The sequence below is a fragment of the Mixophyes fleayi genome, chromosome 10 (assembly GCF_038048845.1).
Source record: "Mixophyes fleayi isolate aMixFle1 chromosome 10, aMixFle1.hap1, whole genome shotgun sequence".
Lineage (NCBI taxonomy): Eukaryota > Metazoa > Chordata > Amphibia > Anura > Limnodynastidae > Mixophyes > Mixophyes fleayi.
This window is the reverse complement of record NC_134411.1, coordinates 44,264,616-44,286,459: the sequence shown is the minus strand read 5'-3', so window position 1 is coordinate 44,286,459 and position 21,844 is coordinate 44,264,616. Positions and strand designations below refer to the sequence as shown.

Below are 21,844 nucleotides of genomic sequence, written 5' to 3'. Positions count from 1 at the left end.
GGTATTTTATACAAGTGGAGGGGGGCCTTGAGAGACAGAAACCAAACTGGCTTTTTCCATTTCTTTACAAATTTAACTATAAGTGTAGGGTGTAATATACATTCAAAGACGATGGCTGCATTGCCAATATGCATAGATGGAGAGGAAGACAATCTGTTTTGTGTGTAGAATAGGCCTACCAACGAAGAATTAAACTGTTTTTTTGGATGATTTATTACCTCAACAATTAGATTATTTGTCTCTAAAACAGTTGGAGCACTAAATTGGGTTAATTTAGGCCCAAAAACATGGATTTTCCAAAAAAATAGCAAAACAAAACCAAACAAAACCAAAACCAAAACACGCAATGGCGGTTTTGCAAAACCAAAACCAAAACCAAAACACGACGGTAATCCAGATCCAAAACCGAATCCAAAACCAAAACACGAGGGTCAGTGACCATCTCTAGAAATAATAGAGATTGTTACTAAAGTGCTTTGTAGGTCAGATAAAGAAATCATCAGGTCCCAGCGAGATTAGAACTCGGATCTCTGAATTACGTGATCAAAAGTGCTTGCCATTACACCAAGTTACCCCTTTCCAAGAGGTTTTTGGAAATAATTCTCTCAGACTTTAGGCCACAAAAGAGTCAATTTGAATTGCATTTATCTGATGGCACCCTGCAACATATTTATTTTGGTTTAAACAGGTAAACACTTGTGTTAAAAAAAAAGAATTTGGAACAAGATTTTTTATCTGATTTATATGCAGAATTAAGTGCATGCTTTGTAAGTTTGTCCAAAGAACCGTGAATTTGGTGAATCTTTGATTAGTTTCCAAAATAAATGTACAGGAATAAATTTAATAGTGTGCTGATTCACAGATTGAATTTTTTCAGTATTTTAGGGGGATATCGTAGTAACCGAAATCTGTCATTTTACTATGTTTGCAGCACAAGAGAACACAAAAAAGTGCTTTGTAGGTGAAAAATAGAGACCATGAGATGTCACTGACATTTGAACTTGCCTCTCATCAACCTCGTGGCCACAATAACCTCTTGAAATCTAGTGCTCAGGTGGAGATTTTATTTCTGTATTTTGTAGGGATTTAAAAGTCGCTGAGAACAGTCATTTGACTATATTTCTAATAAGATAGATTATGAAGAAAGTGCTTGGTTAGTGAGAAAAAGAAGTCATTAGGTGTTATTGATAATTAAACATCAGAACTCCTTAACAACTTGGCTACAAATAAGTGTTTAACACAGTCACAACTCCAAGTGCTTAGCTAAACATTAATTGCTCCATATTTAGAAGGATCTGCAAAGTCACTGAGAGCTGTCATTCGACTATGATTTTAACATGAGTCATTTTCTTTAAAGTGTTTAGCAGATAAGTAAATAATGGAAATATTGGATTAACAGACAGTATGTCAATGATTAAAGATTCAAGCTTCTCTTCCAAATACTTGTGCATTATTACCCGATCTCAGATTTTCTCTGTAATGACGACAAGCTAAAAAATTGTTGCCAGCGCATTAAACCTTGAATGGATCACTCTGCTATTGACATTCAACTACCACTTGCTAAATAATTTAAATAAACCTCATATGCTGCTGGAACACTTCTGTCCATTTTTCTCTTTCCAGGATTAAATTTAAGATTGATACAAGGTGTAATAACAATTAATCAACCATGCGCATCTTACAGTGAAGATGACAAACTAAACTGTAGTCGGCAGGATTTGAATCTGTGCGGGAAACCCCAATGGATTTCAAGTCCATCGCCTTAACAACTCAGCCACAACTACTTGTGATGAAAAATGTGTGAGCTGGAAATGACATTTTCTGCATTTTAAGATAATTTCATAATGAGTGGAAACTCTTACTTGACAATGTTTGAAATAATAGAGATTGTTACTAAAGTGCTTTGTAGGTCAGATAAAGAAATCATCAGGTCCCAATGAGATTAGAACTCGGATCTCTGAATTAAGTGATCAAAGTGCTTGCCATTACACCAAGTTAGCCCTTTCCAAGAGGTTTTTGGAAATAATTCTCTCAGACTTTAGGCCACAAAAGAGTCAATTTGAATTGCATTTATCTGATGGCACCCTGCAACATATTTATTTTGGTTTAAACAGGTAAACACTTGTGTTAAAAAAAAAGAATTTGGAACAAGATTTTTTATCTGATTTATATGCAGAATTAAGTGCATGCTTTGTAAGTTTGTCCAAAGAACCGTGAATTTGGTGAACCTTTTGTTAGGAACTCTTCCAGCCGGCACAACACAACCCGGAGTCTACTCTGTCAGTCAGGTGTTCACTGGAGCCCCTGATGGTGGGGACAGACTGGGCTGCAGACTGGCAGAGGGTCGTGAAGTGTGTACCGGCTGGGGAGAACCCAGGCAAGAAGAGTCAGGTCCACGCAGAGGTCAAAAGGCCGGCAGCAGGTATCAGTATCGATGAACAAGCTGAGGTCAAAGGTCACAGGCAGAGAAGCGGAACAAGTAAACGAGCCAAGGATCAGGGTCACAGGAAACACAAGCGAAGTCCAATACAAAGCCAAGGGTCAAACACGGGTAGTCAAAACCTAGGTAACAGGATACAGGAACGTGAACAAGCAGGTCAGCAGACTGGAGCACAGAAGCTATAACCGGCAATGAGGCAGCAGACCTCATTGCCTTAAATACAGACACAGACCAATCAGCAGTTGAACACACTCCTGCAGGCTAATTTACTAGTATCCAGCAGGGCCAATCAGGGCTTGCCCCTGACCTACACAGTTGCAGGCTAATGCCTGTTACTAAGCCTAATCAGCCCACAGGCTGCCTGCTATGCGCATGCGCCCGGCTACCAGCACCGCCGGGACGCAGCACTAGTGTACTAGCGTCTGGCCGTTGCCCTGGTAACGGCCGGACAGGAAGAGGAAATGAAGTCCCGGTCGTCAAGGTGACGGCCGGGAAGCTGGGGCGCATGAGAAGCGAGCCGCGGCGGCTGTGAGTACCGCCGCGGCTCGTGACAGTACCCCCCCCTTGAGGAGGGGTCAAGGGACCCCGACACCCAGGTTTTCTTGGAAATTTCCTGAAGAATTCCTTCAATTGTTTGGGAGCATGGAGTTGTCTCCGCGGAACCCAAGAGCGTTCTTCTAACCCGCGGTTCCTCCACTGTACCAAAAAGTGCACCTGTCCTTGCACTTTTTTGGAATCCAAGATTTTCTGAACACTGTACCTTTGTGGCTTGCCTGAAGATTGGGCTTGAGCTGGATAAAGAACTGGTTTTAACAGAGAACAATGAAATGTGTTTGGAATTCTTAACGAGCCCGGAATTTTTAACCTAAATGCAACAGAGTTCACCTGCTTGATGATGGAAAACGGCCCGATGAATTTAGGGCCCAACTTCATGCAAGGTTGCTTCAGCCTGATGTTTTTTGTAGACAGCCAGACTTTCTGGCCAACCTTAAGAGAGCAGATGGTACGGTGTCGGTCCGATTTTTTTTTTGCAACAAGTGAGGCTTGTCTTAAAGATGAGTGCACTTTCTTCCAGATAACTCTGAGATCCCTGGCAGTGGAACGGATCTCCTGGATACCAACGGACTGGAGAGAATACAAAGAGTTCGATCTGGGGTGAAAACCATAATTGCAAAAAAACGGAGAGGTCTTGGTGGAGGAGTGACAGGAGTTCTACCAAATGTCCCATCACTCACGTTCACATCTTTTGAAGTACATGCTATTCGCATTTTTAATCCATTCTCCCTACGTGTTGCGGTGATCTATCGTCCCCCTGGAGCACACCAACAATTTATTGAGGATTTCTCTGCATGGCTCCCTCACTTCTTATCTTCAGACATCCCCACCATCATCATGGGTGACTTCAACATCCCCATTGATAACCCACCTTCCAAAGCTGCTTCCAAACTACTCTCTCTAACATCCTCACTTGACCTCTCCCAGTGGATTGAATCATCTACTCATAAGGATGGCCACTGCCTTGATCTTGTTTTCTCTAGACTATGCTCAGTTTCTAATTTTATTAATACACCCTTCCCCCTCTCGGATCATCACCTTATCAGCTACACTCTCACCCCCACTGCTCTAACCTCTCTACTGTCTGACTCAACCAAGCCTCCTCATACTCGTAGAAATCTTAATTCTATTAATCTTCAACAATTTTCCACCTCTCTCCAACACCTTCTCTCCCCTATCTCTACATTCTCATCCCCTGAGATGGCAGTACCTCATTTTCACCTAACCTTAGCAACGGCCCTTGATCAAGTGGCTCCAGCGACACTTCATACTACACGTCGACTTCGATGTCAACCGTGGCACACCAAAGCAACACGAAATCTTCAAAAACTGTCCCGTAAAGCAGAACGTCACTGGCGTAAATCTCGAAGCTCTAATGACTTCTTCACATATACTTCTGTCTACCACTCCTATCGAAATGCTCTGGACACTGCAAAACAAACATACTTTCAATCTCTTATCTATGCTCAGGCTTCTAACCCCAAACGCCTTTTCAATACATTTAATCATCTTCTCAATCCTCCCACCCCGAACCCTCCATCTACTATCAGTGCTCAGGATCTTGCTTCCTACTTCAAGGACAAGATTGACAAGATCAGACTAGAAATGGTATCCTCTTCCTCAACAAGCCATCAGCTCATTTCCTTCCCACTACCCTCTGACACCCTTTCTTCATTTGACCCCACAAATGAAGAGGAAATTTCTACGCTCTTCTTATCTTCCTACTCTACCTCCTGTCCTCTTGATCCTATTCCCTCGCAAATTGGTAGATCCCTGTCTTCTGTGCTCATTTCACCTCTAACTCAAATCTGTAATCTCTCACTCTCTACTGGCATCTTTCCATCACTATACAAGCATGCAGTGATTACTCCTATTCTAAAAAAACAAAACTCCGACCCAAACTCTCTCTCAAATTACCGTCCCATCTCTCAGCTCCCTTGCCCCTCCAAGCTTCTAGAGAGACTTGCCTACACTCGCCTCACACGCTTTCTTTCCGCAAACAACCTGTTGGATCCTCTTCAGTCTGGCTTTCGTTCTCAACACTCCACAGAGACTGCGCTGACCAAGGTTGTTAATGATCTGATCACTGCTAAGACTGAACGCCATTACTCTCTCCTAATTCTCCTTGATCTCTCGGCTGCATTTGACACCGTTGACCACTCTCTTCTCATACAAACACTGCAATCCCTAGGTCTTCAAGACACAGTTCTATCCTGGTTCTCATCTTACCTCTCTAATCGCTCTTTCACTGTTAATTTCTCTGGAGCCACCTCTGCTCCGCTTCCCCTATCAGTTGGAGTACCACAAGGCTCGGTGCTAGGTCCTCTGCTGTTCTCTATCTATACCGCTTCTCTTGGAAATCTAATAAGTTCCTTTGGCTTTCAGTATCATCTCTATGCGGATGATACCCAAATCTATCTATCCTCTCCTGATATCTCGACATCTGTGTTGTCCCGTGTAACTGACTGTCTTTCTGCCATTTCATCTTGGATGGCCTCTCGTCAACTCAAACTTAATCTTTCTAAAACAGAGTTAATAATATTCCCACCCGCCAACAAGAGCATACCTGACATTTCTATCTCTGTTGATAACATGACCATAAATCCCACCCCACAAGCTCGCTCCCTAGGTGTAATCCTTGATTCACGCCTATCCTTTGTTCCCCACATTGACTCTATATCTAAATCATGTTACATACATCTAAAGAACATTTCCAGAATCCGCACATATCTCACACAAGACACTGCTAAAACCTTAATTCATGCACTAATCATCTCCCGCATTGACTATTGCAATTCCCTCCTTACTGGTCTTCCCAAAAACAGACTCAAACCCCTAAAATCTATTTTACATGCTTCGGCAAGACTGATTTTCCTTGCAAATAGCTATTCCTCTGTTGAATCACTCTGTATGTCTCTACACTGGCTGCCTGTCTTCTACCGAATCCAATATAAAATACTTTTACTAACCTACAAGGCCATCAACAAAGCTGCACCAACATACATCTCCTCTCTTGTCTCAAAATATCTCCCAACTCGGCAACTCCGTTCTGCAAAAGATCTGCGTCTCTCATCCACCCTCATTACATCCTCCCATTCCCGGTTACAGGACTTTTTTCGGGCTGCACCCACTCTATGGAACTCTCTCCCTCGCACAATAAGACTCTCCTCTGTTCTACAAACTTTCAAGCGTTCTCTGAAAACCTACCTATTCAGACAAGCTTATAATATTCCTCAACCACCATCTTAACCTCACTACCTTTAGCCTGTTACACAATTTCACACAAGACAACTACCCCCGGAATAACATTGTTGTGTGACAGGATCATTTAGCTTATGAGTCACCCTACCTTTGCAGTCTGGCTGGGCCAAGATGCAAAATGTATACTTAACCTCATGTGTCAATCTCCCATTGTCCCATAGATTGTAAGCTTGCGAGCAGGGCCTTCTCACCTCTTTGTCTGTTTTACCCAGTTTGTTTATTAGTTTATTACGTTTGTCCCCAATTGTAAAGCGCTACGGAATATGTTGGCGCTATATAAATAAATGATGATGATGATGATGATGAGTTGTTACAGGCAAATTCCGCCCAGGGCAACAAGGAGGACCAGTTGTCATGGAACTCCGACGTGTAGCATCGCAAGAACTTCTCCAAAGACTGGTTAACCCTTTCCGTCTGCCCATTTGACTGAGGGTGGTACGCTGATGACAAACTAATCTTGATTCCCAGGAGGGTACAGAATGATCTCCAGAACTGCGCAATGAACTGAGAGCCCCGATCGGAGACGATGTCTGTAGGGAGTCCATGGAGGCGAAAAATGTGTTGAATGAACAGGACGGCCAAATCTCGAGCAGAAGGAAGCCTGGCTAGTGGAATGAAATGCGCCATCTTGCTAAACCGGTCTACCACAACCCAAATGGTATTGTGTCCCGCAGAGAGTGGTAGATCAACTATAAAGTCCATGGATAGATGTGTCCAAGGTTTAGCAGGAGCGGCTAACGGAACCAACTGCCCTACCGGGCGAGTCCTTCACAGGACAGGACGTGACCTTTGACGTCGGCAGATAGAGACGGCCACCATACGGTACGGGAAAGTATCTCTAGTGTTTTGTAGATGCCAGGATGTCCAGCAGTCCGACTGTTGTGTGCTTCAGCAAGAAATGTCTTCCTTAAATGAACTGGGACAAACCACCGTCCTACTGGAGTGTTGTCAGGAGCCAACTTCTGAAACCTTTGTAAGGTACAGCTCAGATCTTGAGTTAATCCGGCATGGACCATGGATACAGGAACAATGGGCTCTGGGTTAGTGACTGGGGCATGATGTGCCAGAAAACTTCTAGACAGAGCGTCCGCTTGAATATTTTTAGAACCAGGACGATAAGTGATAATAAAGTTAAATCGGGTGAAGAACAGTGACCACCGAGCCTGACGGGGGTTTAGGCGTTTAGCTGACTGAATATACTGCAGATTCTTATGATCCGTTATAACGGAGATCTGGTGTGCAGCGCCTTCCAACCAGTGTCGCCATTCCTCAAAGGCCCATTTAATTGCTAGCAATTCTCGATTTCCCACGTCATAATTGGTCTCCGCTGAGGAGAATTGGCGGGAAAAAAAGGCACATGGATGCAAGCGGTGAGTCTGAGGATCCTTTTGTGACAAGATAGCTCCAGCACCGACGTCAGAAGCATCTACCTCGAGAATAAATGGTACCTTTGGGTCCGGGTGTCTGAGGACCTGAGCGGACACAAAAGCTTCCTTTAAGGTTTTAAATGCATTTATTGCTTGTCGTGACCAAACAGCCGGATCACCCCCTTTGCGAGTCAAGGAAACGATAGGAGCCACGATGTCAGCAAAACCGCCAATAAATCTCCTGTAATAATTGGCGAATCCTAGGAATCTCTGGACCGCCTTGAGGTTATTGGGTTGTACCCAATCCAGGATTGCCTGGACCTTGGTGGGGTCCATGGAGAAACCCTCTGAAGAGATTATATAGCCAAGAAAGGATACCTTCTTAACCTCAAACTCACATTTTTCAAGTTTCGCGTAGAGATGATGTTCCCGTAGTTTCTGTAGGACTTGTCTGACATGACTCCGATGTGCCGGCAATGAATTGGAATATATGAGAATGTCATCTAAGTAGACAACAACAAAGTGTCCCAGGAACTCACGTAACACCTCATTAATTAAATCCTGGAACACAGCAGGAGCGTTACTAAGGCCAAACGGCATGACCAAGTATTCGTAGTGGCCCGAGAGCGTGTTGAACGCCGTCTTCCACTCATCACCTGCTCTAATGCGTATGAGGTTATAAGCACCACGAAGGTCGATTTTTGTGAAGACCGTTGCTCCTCTTAATTGATCAAAGAGTACAGAGATGAGAGGAAGCGGATAGGTGTTTTTAACTGTAATCATATTCAGTCCCCGATAATTGATACATGGTCTGAGTCCACCGTCCTTCTTGGACACAAAGAAGCACCCAGCCCCTACTGGAGACTTAGATGGCCTGATGAAGCCTTTCTCCAGATTTTCATCAATGTACTCCTGCATGGATTTGGTCTCTGGACCGGAGAGAGAATACAAACGTCCCTTGGGTAGTTTAGTACCTGGAATTAACTTGATGGCACAGTCGAACTCCCGGTGTGGTGGTAAAATATCAGCAGCCTTTTTAGAGAAGACATCCCAGAAGTCATGATACTGGGAGGGAAGCTGCTCCGGAATGGACCGAACCACACGTAGAGGTATTGTCAAACAGGACTGTGAACAATGAGAGCTCCACTGGACAATCTCTCCTTTTGCCCAATCTATGACAGGGTTATGACAGGATAGCCAAGGATGACCTAGAATCAAAGGCACTGACGGGCATTCAATGAGACGAAAGACTATAGATTCGGAGTGGAGAGCCCCAATCCTCAATTGTAGTAGCGGGGTCTCCCAGGTAACTTTACCGCCTGGCAATGGAGCACCATCTAAGCCACATACCGTGATGGCAGATTTGAGTTTAACCCACGGAATTCCAGCAGAGCGGGCAAACTCGAAGTCCAAGAAGTTACCTGCAGCTCCACTATCAATGAAGGCCGCCAGACCCACAGAACAAGCACTGAACGTGAGCTGTGCAGGAACCAATACCGCATTTTTTGGGGAGACAATTTGTAGACCTAAGTGGACTCTCCCCTCGTTCCCTAGGCATGCTCGTTTCCCGACTTCTTTGGGCAAGAACGGGAGAAGTGGCCTCTTGCGCCACAATATAAACATAAGCCTTGTGACCGTCTCCTGTCTCTTTCCTCAGAGGAAAGACGGTATGCTCCCAACTGCATTGGTTCCTCACCATCCTGGGAGATAGGAACGAAGGCGGATGGAGGTGATGACGTTTCCTTTTCAGTTTTCCGCTCTTTATATCTCCTGTCAATTTTAATGGAGAGATGCATCAGATTCTCCAGAGAGCTAGGAGACGGGTATTGCACCAGCGAATCTTTAATCTGTTCGGATAGGCCGACACGGAACTGACTACGTAAGGCAGGGTCGTTCCATCCACTGTCAGGTGACCATCTACGGAATTCCGCGCAGTATTCTTCTGCCGACCGTCGGCCTTGTTTCAAGGACCGTAGATGAGCTTCCGCGGAGGCCACTCGATCCGGGTCATCATACAGTAAACCCAATGCCTCAAAGAAGGAGTCTACAGATTGCATGGCCGGACTGGTCTGTGGCAAAGAAAACGCCCAGGACTGGGGGTCACCCTGTAGAAGGGAAATAATAATCCCAACTCGTTGCTGCTCTGAACCTGGAGGAGCGGGGTCTCATCCGAAAATAGAGTTTGCAGCTCTCCCTGAAGTTCCGAAACAAGGTTCTATTTCCGGAGAACCGATCCGGTAAATTCATTTTGGGCTCACAGATGTGATCTGGAGGAGATTGTAAAGCTTTTGTGGCTTCTTCTTGAACAGACATACGCTCAGCCAATCCCTGCATCATCTGATACAAAGACTCAACATGGCCTGCTAGGGTTTGTGCCGGAGACGGTGTGGATCCACTTGCATCCATCCTAATCTTGTCTCCGTGAGTGGGCCGGTTATAATGTTAGGAACTCTTCCAGCCGGCACAACACAACCCGGAGTCTACTCTGTCAGTCAGGTGTTCACTGGAGCCCCTGATGGTGGGGACAGACTGGGCTGCAGACTGGCAGAGGGTCGTGAAGTGTGTACCGGCTGGGGAGAACCCAGGCAAGAAGAGTCAGGTCCACGCAGAGGTCAAAAGGCCGGCAGCAGGTATCAGTATCGATGAACAAGCTGAGGTCAAAGGTCACAGGCAGAGAAGCTCGTGACACCTTTGCCTAGTTTCCAAAATAAATGGCACCCTGCAACATATTTATTTTGGTTTAAACAGGTAAACACTTGTGTTCAAAAAAAAGAATTTGGAACAAGATTTTTTATCTGATTTATATGCAGAATTAAGTGCATGCTTTGTAAGTTTGTCCAAAGAACCATGAAGTTGGTGAACCTTTGCCTAGTTTCCAAAATAAATGTACAGGAATAAATTTAATAGTGTGCTGATTCACAGATTGAATTTTTTCAGTATTTTAGGGGGATAGCGTAGTAACCGAAATCTGTCATTTCACTATGTTTGCAGCACAAGAGAACACAAAAAAGTGCTTTGTAGGTTAAAAATAGAGACCATGAGATGTCACTGACATTTAAACTTGCCTCTCATCAACCTCCTGGCCACAATAACCTCTTGAAATCTAGTGCTCAGGTGGAGATTTTATTTCTGTATTTTGTAGGGATTTAAAAGTCGCTGAGAACAGTCATTTGACTATATTTGTAATAAGATAGATTATGAAGAAAGTGTTTGGTTAGTGAGAAAAAGAAGTCATTAGGTGTTATTGATAATTAAACATCAGAACACCTTAACAACTTGGCTACAAATAAGTGTTTAAGACAGTCACAACTCCAAGTGCTTAGCTGAACATTAATTGCTCCATATTTAGAAGGATCTGCAAAGTCACTGAGAGCTGTCATTCGACTATGATTTTAACATAAGTCATTTTCTTTAAAGTGTTTAGCAGGTAAGTAAATGAAGAAATATTGGATTAACAGACAGTATATCAATGATTAAAGATTCAAGCTTCTCTTCCAAATACTTGTGCATTATTACCCGATCTCACATTTTCTCTGTAATGACGATAAGCTAAAAAATTGTTGCCAGCACATGAAACCTTGAATGGATCACTCTGCCACTGACATTCAACTACCACTTGCTAAATAATTTAAATAAACCTCATACGCTGCTGGAACACTTCTGTCCATATTTCTCTTTCCAGGATTAAATTTAAGATTGATACAAGGTGTAATAACAATTAACCAACCATGCGCATCTTTCAGTGAATATGACAAATTAAACCGTAGTCGGCAGGATCTGAACCTGCGCGGGGAAACCCAAATGGTTTCACTATGTTTGCAGCACAAGAGAACAGAAAAAAGTGCTTTGTAGGTGAAAAATAGAGACCATGAGATGTCACTGACATTTGAACTTGCCTCTCATCAACCTCCTGGCCACAATAACCTCTTGAAATCTAGTGCTCAGGTGGAGATTTTATTTCTGCATTTTGTAGGGATTTAAAAGTCGCTGAGAACAATTATTTCACTATATTTGTAATAAGATAGATTATAAAGAAAGTGCTTGGTTAGTGAGAAAAAGAAGTCATTAGGTGTTATTGATAATTAAACATCAGAACACCTTAACAACTTGGCTACAAATAAGTGTTTAACACAGTCACAACTCCAAGTGCTTAGCTGAACATTAATTGCTCCATATTTAGAAGGATCTGCAAAATCACTGAGAGCTGTCATTGGACTATGATTTTAACATGAGTCATTTTCTTTAAAGTGTTTAGCAGGTAAGTATATAAAGAAATATTGGATTAACAAACAGTATATCAATGATTAAAGATTCAAGCTTCTCTTCCAAATACTTGTGCATTGTTACCCGATCTCAGATTTTCTCTGTAATGACGATAAGCTAAAAAATTGTTGCCAGCGCATGAAACCTTGAATGGATCACTCTGCCATTGACATTCAACTACCACTTGCTAAATAATTTAAATAAACCTCATACGCTGCTGGAACACTTCTGTCCATTTTTCTCTTTCCAGGATTAAATTTAAGATTGATACAAGGTGTAATAACAATTAACCAACCATGCGCATCTTTCAGTGAATATGACAAATTAAACTGTAGTCGGCAGGATTTGAACCTGCGCGGGGAAACCCCCATGGATTTCTAGTCCATCGCCTTAAGCACTCGGCCACGACTACTTGTGATGAAAATCGTGTGAGCTGGAAATTACATTTTCTGCATTTTAAGATAATTTTATAATGAGTGGAAACTCTTACTTGACAATGTTTGAAATAATAGAGATTGTTACTAAAGTGCTTTCTAGGTCAGATAAAGAAATCATCAGGTCCCAGCGAGATTAGAACTCGGATCTCTGAATTAAGTGATCAAAAGTGCTTGCCATTACACCAAGTTACCCCTTTCCAAGAGGTTTTTGGAAATAATTCTCTCAGACTTTAGGCCACAAAAGAGTCAATTTGAATTGCATTTATGTGATGGCACCCTGCAACATATTTATTTTGGTTTAAACAGGTAAACACTTGTGTTCAAAAAAAAGAATTTGGAACAAGATTTTTTATCTGATTTATATGCAGAATTAAGTGCATGCTTTGTAAGTTTGTCCAAAGAACCATGAATTTGGTGAACCTTTGCCTAGTTTCCAAAATAAATGTACAGGAATAAATTTAATAGTGTGCTGATTCACAGATTGAATTTTTTCAATATTTTAGGGGGATAGCGTAGTAACCGAAATCTGTTATTCACTATGTTTGCAGCACAAGAGAACACAAAAAAGTGCTTTGTAGGTTAAAAATAGAGACCATGAGATGTCACTGACATTTAAGCTTGCCTCTCATCAACCTCCTGGCCACAATAACCTCTTGAAATCTAGTGCTCAGGTGGAGATTTTATTTCTGCATTTTGTAGGGATTTAAAAGTCGCTGAGAACAGTCATTTGACTATATTTGTAAAAAGATAGATTATGAAGAAAGTGCTTGGTTAGTGAGAAAAAGAAGTCATTAGGTGTTATTGATAATTAAACATCAGAACACCTTAACAACTTGGCTACAAATAAGTGTTTAACACAGTCACAACTCCAAGTGCTTAGCTGAACATTAATTGCTCCATATTTAGAAGGATCTGCAAAATCACTGAGAGCTGTCATTGGACTATGATTTTAACATGAGTCATTTTCTTTAAAGTGTTTAGCAGGTAAGTATATAAAGAAATATTGGATTAATAAACAGTATGTCAATGATTAAAGATTCAAGCTTCTCTTCCAAATACTTGTGCATTGTTACCCGATCTCAGATTTTCTCTGTAATGACGATAAGCTAAAAAATTGTTGCCAGCGCATGAAACCTTGAATGGATCACTCTGCCATTGACATTCAACTACCACTTGCTAAATAATTTAAATAAACCTCATACGCTGCTGGAACACTTCTGTCCATTTTTCTCTTTCCAGGATTAAATTTAAGATTGATACAAGGTGTAATAACAATTAACCAACCATGCGCATCTTTCAGTGAATATGACAAATTAAACCGTAGTCGGCAGGATTTGAACCTGCGCGGGGAAACCCCAATGGATTTCTAGTCAATCGCCTTAACCACTCGGCCACGACTACTTGTGATGAAAATCGTGTGAGCTGGAAATTACATTTTCTGCATTTTAAGATAATTTTATAATGAGTGGAAACTCTTACTTGACAATGTTTGAAATAATAGAGATTGTAACTAAAGTGCTTTGTAGGTCAGATAAAGAAATCATCAGGTCCCAGCGAGATTAGAACTCGGATCTCTGAATTAAGTGATCAAAACTGCTTGCCATTACACCAAGTTACCCCTTTCCAAGAGGTTTTTGGAAATAATTGTCTCAGACTTAAGGCCACAAAAGAGTCAATTTGAATTGCATTTATCTGATGGCACACTGCAACATATTTATTTTGGTTTAAACAGGTAAACACTTGTGTTCAAAAAAAAGAATTTGGAACAAGATTTTTTATCTGATTTATATGCAGAATTAAGTGCATGCTTTGTAAGTTTGTCCAAAGAACCGTGAATTTGGTGAACCTTTGCCTAGTTTCCAAAATAAATGTACAGGAATAAATTTAATAGTGTGCTGATTCACAGATTGAATTTTTTCAGTATTTTAGGGGGATAGCGTAGTAACCGAAATCTGTCATTTCACTATGTTTGCAGCACAAGAGAACACAAAAAAGTGCTTTGTAGGTTAAAAATAGAGACCATGAGATGTCACTGACATTTGAACTTGCCTCTCATCAACCTCCTGGCCACAATAACCTCTTGAAATCTAGTGCTCAGGTGGAGATTTTATTTCTGTATTTTGTAGGGATTTAAAAGTCGCTGAGAACAGTCATTTGACTATATTTGTAATAAGATAGATTATGAAGAAAGTGCTTGGTTAGTGAGAAAAAGAAGTCATTAGGTGTTATTGATAATTAAACATCAGAACACCTTAACAACTTGGCTACAAATAAGTGTTTAACACAGTCACAACTCCAAGTGCTTAGCTGAACATTAATTACTCCATATTTAGAAGGATCTGCAAAATCACTGAGAGCTGTCATTCGACTATGATTTTAACATGAGTCATTTTCTTTAAAGTGTTTAGCAGGTAAGTATATAAAGAAATATTGGATTAACAAACAGTATATCAATGATTAAAGATTCAAGCTTCTCTTCCAAATACTTGTGCATTATTACCCGATCTCAGATTTTCTCTGTAATGACGATAAGCTAAAAAATTGTTGCCAGCGCATGAAACCTTGAATGGATCAATCTGCCATTGACATTCAACTACCACTTGCTAAATAATTTAAATAAACCTCATAGGCTGCTGGAACACTTCTGTCCATTTTTCTCTTTCCAGGATTAAATTTAAGATTGATACAATGTGTAATAACAATTAACCAACCATGCGCATCTTTCAGTGAATATGACAAATTAAACCGTAGTCGGCAGGATTTCAACCTGCGCGGGGAAACCCCAATGGATTTCTAGTCCATCGCCTTAACCACTCGGCCACGACAACTTGTGATGAAAATCATGTGAGCTGGAAATGACATTTTCTGCATTTTAAGATAATTTCATAATGAGTGGAAACTCTTACTTGACAATGTTTGAAATAATAGAGATTGTTACTAAAGTGCTTTGTAGGTCAGATAAAGAAATCATCAGGTCCCAGCGAGATTAGAACTCGGATCTCTGAATTAAGTGATCAAAAGTGCTTGCCATTACACCAAGTTACCCCTTTCCAAGAGGTTTTTGGAAATAATTCTCTCAGACTTTAGGCCACAAAAGAGTCAATTTGAATTGCATTTATGTGATGGCACCCTGCAACATATTTATTTTGGTTTAAACAGGTAAACACTTGTGTTCAAAATAAAGAATTTGGAACAAGATTTTTTATCTGATTTATATGCAGAATTAAGTGCATGCTTTGTAAGTTTGTCCAAAGAACCATGAATTTGGTGAACCTTTGCCTAGTTTCCAAAATAAATGTACAGGAATAAATTTAATAGTGTGCTGATTCACAGATTGAATTTTTTCAATATTTTAGGGGGATAGCGTAGTAACCGAAATCTGTTATTCACTATGTTTGCAGCACAAGAGAACACAAAAAAGTGCTTTGTAGGTGAAAAATAGAGACCATGAGATGTCACTGACATTTGAACTTGCCTCTCATCAACCTCCTGGCCACAATAACCTCTTGAAATATAGTGCTCAGGTGGAGATTTTATTTCTGCATTTTGTAGGGATTTAAAAGTCGCTGAGAACAGTCATTTGACTATATTTGTAATAAGATAGATTATGAAGAAAGTGCTTGGTTAGTGAGAAAAAGAAGTCATTAGGTGTTATTGATAATTAAACATCAGAACACCTTAACAACTTGGCTACAAATAAGTGTTTAACACAGTCACAACTCCAAGTGCTTAGCTGAACATTAATTGCTCCATATTTAGAAGGATCTGCAAAATCACTGAGAGCTGTCATTCGACTATGATTTTAACATGAATCATTTTCTTTAAAGTGTTTAGCAGGTAAGTAAATGAAGAAATATTGGATTAACATACAGTATATAAATGATTATAGATTCAAGCTTCTCTTCCAAATACTTGTGCATTATTACCCATTCTCAGATTTTCTCTGTAATGACGATAAGCTAAAAAATTGTTGCCAGCGCATGAAACCTTGAATGGATCACTCTGCCATTGACATTCAACTACCACTTGCTAAATAATTGAAATAAGCCTCATACGCTGCTGGAACACTCCTGTCCATTTTTCTCTGTCCAGGATTAAATTTAAGATTGATACAAGGTGTAATAACAATTAACAAATCATGCGCATCTTTCAGTGAAGAAGACAAATTAAACCATAGTTGGCAGGATTTGAACCTGCGCGGGGAAACCCCAATGGATTTCAAGTCCATCGCCATCCAACATATTAGAGAAAATGAGGGAAATTATCTCCCAGTGGCTTACCCCACTTAGACTCTCATGGGGATTTGTGGTGTCAGACAATGCCAGTAACATTGTGCGGGCATTAAATATGGGCAATTTCCAGCATGTCCCATGTTTTGCCCACACCATTAATTTGGTGGTGCAGCATTACCTCAAGAGTGACAGGGGTGTGCAGGAGATGCTTGCGGTGGCGCGCAAAATTGCTGTACACTTTCGGCATTCAGCCATCGCCTTAACCACTTGGCCACGACTACTTGTGATCAATAATGTGTGAACTGGAAATGACATTTTCTGCATTTTAAGATAATTTCATAATGAGTGGAAACTCTTACTTGACAATGTTTGAAATAATAGAGATTGTTACTAAAGTGCTTTGTAGGTCAGATAAAGAAATCATCAGGTCCCAGCGAGATTAGAACTCGGATCTCTGAATTAAGTGATCAAAAGTGCTTGCCATTACACCAAGTTACCCCTTTCCAAGAGGTTTTTGGAAATAATTCTCTCAGACTTTAGGCCACACAAGAGTCAATTTGAATTGCATTTATGTGATGACACCCTGCAACATATTTATTTTGGTATAAACAGGTAAACACTTGTGTTCAAAAAAAAGAATTTGGAACAAGATTTTTTATCTGATTTATATGCAGAATTAAGTGCATGCTTTGTAAGTTTTTCCAAAGAACCGTGAATTTGGTGAACCTTTGCCTAGTTTCCAAAATAAATGTACAGGAATAAATTTAATAGATTGCTGATTCACAGATTGAATTTTTTCAGTATTTTAGGGGGATAGCGTAGTAACCGAAATCTGTCATTTTACTATGTTTGCAGCACAAGAGAACACAAAAAAGTGCTTTGTAGGTTAAAAATAGAGACCATGAGATGTCACTGACATTTGAACTTGCCTCTCATCAACCCCCTGGCCACAATAACCTATTGAAATCTAGTGCTCAGGTGGAGATTTTATTTCTGTATTTTGTAGGGATTTAAAAGTCGCTGAGAACAGTCATTTGACTATATTTGTAATAAGATAGATTATGAAGAAAGTGCTTGGTTAGTGAGAAAAAGAAGTCATTAGGTGTTATTGATAATTAAACATCAGAACACCTTAACAACTTGGCTACAAATAAGTGTTTAACACAGTACCAACTCCAAGTGCTTAGCTGAACATTAATTGCTCCATATTTAGAAGGATCTGCAAAGTCACTGAGAGCTGTCATTCGACTATGATTTTAACATGAGTCATTTTCTTTAAAGTGTTTAGCAGATAAGTAAATAAAGGAAATATTGGATTAACAGACAGTATGTCAATGATTAAAGATTCAAGCTTCTCTTCCAAATACTTGTGCATTATTACCCGATCTCAGATTTTCTCTGTAATGACGACAAGCTAAAAAATTGTTGCCAGCGCATGAAACCTTGAATGGATCACTCTGCCATTGACATTCAACTACCACTTGCTAAATAATTGAAATAAATCTCATACGCTGCTGGAACACTCCTGTCCATTTTTCTCTGTCCAGGATTAAATTTAAGATTGATACACGGTGTAATAACAATTAACAAACCATGCGCATCTTTCAGTGAAGATGACAAATTAAACCGTAGTCGACAGGATTTGAACCTGCGCGGGGAAACCCCAATGGATTTCAAGTTCATCGCCTTAACCACTCGGCCACAACTACTTCTGATCAATAATGATCAGTCCAGTGGTGCTGTGTCCTGTGCTCTGTGCTTCTAAGGGCATAGTTATTTCCCCATTATTCCCAAGTTTTTAAAAAATAAAAAAAAAGTAAAAAAAAATAAAAAATTAAAAAAAAAAAAAAATATATAATAATTATAACCAAATTTGCAAAACCAATCCAGCAGTATAAGTCCATTGGTACTGCAATATTACCAAGTTCACACCTTCTGCAGTATCAGTCCAGTGGTGCTGTGTCCTGTGCTCTGTCCTGCTGAGTTCCGTAGTGCTGCTGGGTCCTGTGCCGTGTCCTGTTCAGTCCAGTGGTGCTGTGTCCTGTGCTCTGTGCTTCTAAGGGCATAGTTTTTTCCCCACTATTCCCAAGTTTTTTAAAAATTAAAAAAAAGTAAAAAAAATAAAAAATTTAAAAAAAAAAAAAATATATAATAATTAAAACCAAATTTGCAAAACCAATACAGCAGTATAAGTCCATTGGTACTGCAATATTACCAAGTTCACACATTCTGCAGTATCTTGTGCTACATATAATGGAGACCAAAAATTTGGAGGATAAAGTAGGGAAAGATCAAGACCCACTTCCTCCTAATGCTGAAGCTGCTGCCACTAGTCATGACATAGACGATGAAATGCCATCAACGTCGTCTTCCAAGCCCGATGCCCAATCTCGTAGTACCGGGCATGTAAAATCCAAAAACCCCAAGTTAAGAAAAAGTAGCAAAAAGAGAAACTTTAAATCATCTGAGGAGAAACGTAAAGTTGCCAATATGCCATTTACGACATGGAGTGGCAAGGAACGGCTTAGGCCCTGGCCCGTGTTCATGACTAGTGGTTCAGCTTCACCCACGGATCTTAGCCCTCCTCCTCCTCCCCCCCCCTACAAAAAATTGAAGAGAGTTATGCTGTCAGCAACAAAACAGCAAACAACTCTGCCTTCTAAAGAGAAATTATCACAAATCCCCAAGGCGAGTCCAAGGGTGTTGGTGGTTGTCAAGCCTGACCTTCCCATCACTGTACGGGAAGAGGTGGCTCGGGAGAAGGCTATTGATGATGTAGCTGGCGCTGTGGAGGAACTTGATGATGAGGATGGTGATGTGGTTATTGTAAATGAGGCACCAGGGGGGGAAAAAGCTGATGTCCATGGGATGAAAAAGCCCATCGTCATGCCTGGTCAGAAGACCAAAAAATGCACCTCTTCGGTCTGGAGTTATTTTTATCCAAATCCAGACAACCAATGTATGGCCATATGTAGCTTATGTAAAGCTCAAATAAGCAGGGGTAAGGATCTTGCCCACCTGTGTAAGTGCTCTTAAAAATGCGGTTGTACCCACTGTCCACTTAACCACGGACATGTGGACAAGTGGTTCTGGGCAAACGAAGGACTATATGACTGTGACAGCCCACTGGGTAGATGCATCCCCTTCCGCAGCAACAGCAACAGCTGCATCAGTAGCAGCATCTACAAAATGGCTGCTCATGCAAAGGCAGGCAACATTGTGCATTACAGGCTTTAATAAGAGGCACAACGCTGACAACATATTAGAGAAAATGAGGGAAATTATCTCCCAGTGGCTTACCCCACTTAGACTCTCATGGGGATTTGTGGTGTCAGACAATGCCAGTAACATTGTGCGGGCATTAAATATGGGCAATTTCCAGCACGTCCCATGTTTTGCCCACACCATTAATTTGGTGGTGCAGCATTACCTCAAGAGTGACAGGGGTGTGCAGGAGATGCTTGCGGTGGCGCGCAAAATTGCTGGACACTTTCGGCATTCAGCCAGTGCCTACCGCAGACTAGAGGCACATCAAAAAAGCATGAACCTGCCCTGCCATCACCTCAAACAAGAGGTTGTGACGCGCTGGAACTCCACCCTCTATATGCTGCAGAGGATGGAGGAGCAGCAAAAGGCCATTCAGGCCTACACAGCCACCTACGACATAGGCAAAGGAGTGGGGATGCGCCTCAGTCAAGCGCAGTGGAGACTGATTTCCGTGTTGTGCAAGGTTCTGCAGCCATTTGAACTTGCCACACGAGAAGTCAGTTCCGACACTGCCAGCTTGAGTCAGGTCATTCCCCTGATCAGGCTGTTGCAGAAGCAGCTGGAGAAAGTGAGGGAGGAGCTGGTAAGCCATTGCGATTACACCAAGCATGTAGCTCTTGTGGATGTAGCCCTTCGTACGCTTTGCCAGGATCCGAGGGTGGTCACTCTTTTAAAGTCAGAGGAATACATTCTGGCCACCGTGCTCGATCCTCGGTTTAAAGCGTATGTTGTGTCTCTGTTTCCGGCGGACACAAGTCTACAGCGGTGCAAAGACCTGCTGGTCAGGAGATTGTCCTCTGAAGAGGACCGTGACATGCCAACAGCTCCACCCTCATTTTCTTCCACATCTATGGCTGCGAGGAAAAAGCTCAGTTTTCCCAAAAGAGGCACTGGCGGGGATGCTGATAACATCTGGTCCGGACTGAAGGACCTGCCAACCATTGCAGACATGTCTACTCTCACTGCATTGGATGCTGTCACAATAGAAAAAATTGTGGATGATTACTTTGCTGACACCATCCAAGTAGACATGTCAGACAGTCCATATTGTTACTGGCAGGAAAAAAAGGCAGTTTGGAAGCCCCTGTACAAACTGGCTCTATTTTACCTGAGTTGTCCCCCCTCCAGTGTGTACTCGGAAAGAGTTTTTAGTGCAGCGGGGAACCTGGTCAGTGAGCGGCGAAGGAGGTTGCTTCCTCATAACGTTGAAAAAATGATGTTTATAAAAATGAATAATCAATTCCTCAATGAAGTACAGCACTGCCCTCCAGATACTACAGAGGGACCTGTGGTTGTGGAGTCCAGCGGGGACGAATTGATAATGTGTGATGAGGAGGAAGTACACACTGTAGGGGGAGAGGAATCAGAGGTTGAGGATGAGGACGACATCTTGCCTCAGTAGAGCCTGTTTAGTCTGTACAGGGAGAGATGAATAGCTTTTTTGGTGTGGGGGCCCAAACAAACCAATCATTTCAGCCAAAGTTGTTTGGTAGGCCCTGTCGCTGAAATGATTGGTTTGTTAAAGTGTGCATGTCCTATTTAAACAACATAAGGGTGGGTGTGAGGGCCCAAGGACAATTCCATCTTGGACCTTTTTTTTTTGCATTATATGACCAATCAACAGTCGTTTGCCATGTTCAAAAAGTAAAACCAAATTTAAAAAAATACAAGAAATTAAACCAAAAGTAAAATGCCGTGTCATAATTTAAAACAAGAGGTATTGACGTGCTCTAAAACTATTGTATTGTTGTTTATATTTTATAAACACTACACTTGAAAGCTTGAGTCTTTCAATAAAAAAGTAACTGTCCATTGCACGAATATTTGCAACAGGGACAATTTTAGGGTTAAGAATGTCAACTAATAACACTTCGACGCTGTCTGTCTTTATAAACACTACACTTGGAAGTTGGAGGAGGTATTGTGGCCCCGGCACCAAATTTACTACCGGGGCCACTCCACTGTGCAGTCCATATTTAGGTGTATCAGATATTAAACAACGGTGACAGTTGATGCCCAATT

General features: G+C 41.4%; 5 non-coding genes across 5 annotated transcripts; all 5 read right to left on the bottom strand.

Annotated features, from left to right (window-relative positions):
* Window positions 1-1,703: 1,703 nt before the first annotated feature.
* Window positions 1,704-1,784, bottom strand: TRNAS-UGA (transfer RNA serine (anticodon UGA)). Its single transcript has one exon. It is a non-coding gene; the product is annotated as a tRNA-Ser (tRNA).
* Window positions 1,785-12,216: 10,432 nt separating this feature from the next.
* TRNAS-AGA (transfer RNA serine (anticodon AGA)) lies at window positions 12,217-12,298 on the bottom strand. Its single transcript has one exon. It is a non-coding gene; the product is annotated as a tRNA-Ser (tRNA).
* Window positions 12,299-13,642: 1,344 nt separating this feature from the next.
* TRNAS-AGA (transfer RNA serine (anticodon AGA)) lies at window positions 13,643-13,724 on the bottom strand. Its single transcript has one exon. It is a non-coding gene; the product is annotated as a tRNA-Ser (tRNA).
* Window positions 13,725-15,069: 1,345 nt separating this feature from the next.
* On the bottom strand, window positions 15,070-15,151 carry TRNAS-AGA (transfer RNA serine (anticodon AGA)). The gene has a single exon. It is a non-coding gene; the product is annotated as a tRNA-Ser (tRNA).
* A 3,031-nt stretch (window positions 15,152-18,182) lies between these two features.
* On the bottom strand, window positions 18,183-18,264 carry TRNAS-UGA (transfer RNA serine (anticodon UGA)). Its single transcript has one exon. It is a non-coding gene; the product is annotated as a tRNA-Ser (tRNA).
* Window positions 18,265-21,844: the final 3,580 nt, after the last annotated feature.